The 2,500-nt window shown below is 41.2% G+C and overlaps 1 pseudogene; it reads left to right on the top strand.

The window, feature by feature from the left end:
* LOC137974175 (broad substrate specificity ATP-binding cassette transporter ABCG2-like) overlaps positions 1–2,500 on the top strand; it is a 36,774-nt pseudogene that overhangs the window by 25,871 nt on the left and 8,403 nt on the right.

Below are 2,500 nucleotides of genomic sequence, written 5' to 3'. Positions count from 1 at the left end.
GACGATTTTACTCGTCAATGGGGAACCCCACGGGAGAGAAAGGGTTAACAATAGCTAGATTCACTCAAAAACTATGTCCCCATTAATTAACCCTTTCACTCCCAAGAGTGACACTTATAGATTTTACTCTGTCTAACGCCAGACGATTTTACTCTGTCTAACGCCAGACGATTTTACTCGTCAATGGGGAACCCCACAGGAGTGAAAGGGTTAACAATATGACCTGGCAACAAAAATCAGACCTTATTCAAAATTACCCTGTCATCTGTGCAACGAATTTTGAACACATGGTACAGCTCTTTATAGACGATGTGTTAAAGGGTAATCTTCTGCCTATTGGACAAATGGTATACTTATTTCACAGGGTTGAATTCCACCAAAGGGGATTACCTCACATACATGCATTATTTTGGGTATCTAGTTGCATATGAGAGCCCACCATGCTGTTACACAAATCCAACTAGCACTGCTAATGCATAAAGAAAACTTCAGCCTGCCAATTTTAAACAATCGCGGTAAACTTTCATATCCACGAGTAACGACAGTGGCACTTTGATTAGAAATATGCATCCTCTTGAAATAATTCATCCGCAGAAATAGCAAACGGTTTAGTGTCCAAGAAAAGAATTTGTGGAGTAACTTCTTCCACCAAGTTTGAGCTATTACTGGTGTACCGTCTTGTCGTTCTCTTTCTCTCTTCTTTCTTTTCTGTTCTTCGGTCACAGGCCGTCGAGGCATCTTGCAACCTTAGTAGATTCAAAATTAAAGATCTAAGACTTATGCAAAAAATTGCAATTCAGAGCAAAAAGCAGCACTAAACAAATTAATAATAAACACTCAGCTTTAAGTTTATATTCCTCCAGTGCTTGACTTGAATAACTACGTAGTCACAAGTGTGTCCTGACCACAGCTATATTATGTCAAACTTTGGTTTGAAACCAGCGAAAAATGCAAGAAAAAATATTTTCCAAACCGTACCAGAACACGAAGAGCATCGACTGTCGAGAGCTTTAGGTGACGTAGCATACACGTGCAGCCGCGTCGAGCCACTGAAAGAGCGCGAAAAATGAAGCCTCGTTTATGCTCAGGTGTGAGTGTCTGACCTGGCTTGAGCCTGCGATCAAATCAATAACCAGTCCCTGGTCAGCGGTCAACTTCAAAAAAACAGCTTACCTCGAGGCCGCGATATGGTCACTTGATACTGGTCAGCGGCTATCAGCAGCTACTTTGACAATGTTATGACGAAATTCATGATCAATAACAGGACAGACGCATGAAAAACTGACATCAATTTGCTAAACTGCCTCCTTGATGAGCTCTAAACTTGAGTCCGTATATGGGTACGTGATACTGGTCACATTGGCATACATGCAGGGATGGACGGACGTACGATCGTACGGTGACCAAAACCAAATTTTCTCGCATCGATGGGTTACCATATTTTCTTAACTATGCTGCTCCGCGCGCGCGGAGCTCCGCTATTAACTCTGTTTAAACTAGAACCGTTTGTTTCGGCGCTTAACAACAGAACGGGAACATCAGTTGACAACGGCGCGCGCAGAAAAATGTCCATATTATGTCAGATTAAAGTAGAGTTCAGACTTTTCCGCGTTCTCTCGCGTCGTCAACTGAGGTTCCCGTTCTGTTGCTAAATCAACCTCAGTATTAGGTGAATTTCAACCAATCTCTAGAAACTCGGATAACAATGGGGAAATCTCTTTAATTGTTTGGTGATGTTTCACCGCATCGTAAGTTCATACCCACGATACTGACGTCATCATTATGTATCTGCTTCATGGTGGTATAGCCGTTCTAAAACGCTGGAAAACTTGAGCGGGCAAGTGACAATTTGTTTCGCTCGTCGCTGTGATTTTCATAAAATGTGGCGCGAAATGTTCTAAGGCTTTGAAAAAGAGGCTGAATTGATGTTCTTTTACTTTACTCTTTTGTTCTCTTCTTTTTTTACCTTCAGGGTGGGTGTGTTCTTCTTCTTGGTGATGAACACGGTTTTGGAAATTTGTCTGCAGTTAAGTTATTCATCAAGGAAAGACCAACATTCATGTCAGTTGTTGAATATTCTTCTATTTTCTATTATATAATAAGCTCAATCATGCGCTCGTTTTGACTGGTTCTCACCTATGATCTATTAGAGGACAGACTCATAGCCGACGTCATCATCAGAAATTTGTAGTTCTTTATTTTATAAAACAAATAGATTCCTTGTTGCCGTGCGTCTGTTAAGTAATGGATCACAGAAAACGTCAAAATGTGATTGAATCAATTTAAGTAGTTTATATTGTAGCCGACAATTTTTTCACCTTTGCTCCCCCCTCAGCAGAACAGCAGGCCTCGGTTTTTCGAAACGTGGATAAGGCTATCCAGTGGATAAACACTAGCAAAGCCAATTATTACGTTATCCAGTGAATAGTGATTCATCCAGTAGATAGCGTTATCCACCCTTCAGCCAACTGGCGCCAGAAGTTCACCTTCTACGCCTTTT

Source organism: Montipora foliosa, chromosome 10 (assembly GCF_036669935.1).
Source record: "Montipora foliosa isolate CH-2021 chromosome 10, ASM3666993v2, whole genome shotgun sequence".
Classification (NCBI taxonomy): Eukaryota; Metazoa; Cnidaria; class Anthozoa; order Scleractinia; family Acroporidae; genus Montipora; species Montipora foliosa.
Note: the sequence above shows the minus strand (reverse complement) of the source record. Positions and strands in the feature narration are given on the sequence as shown.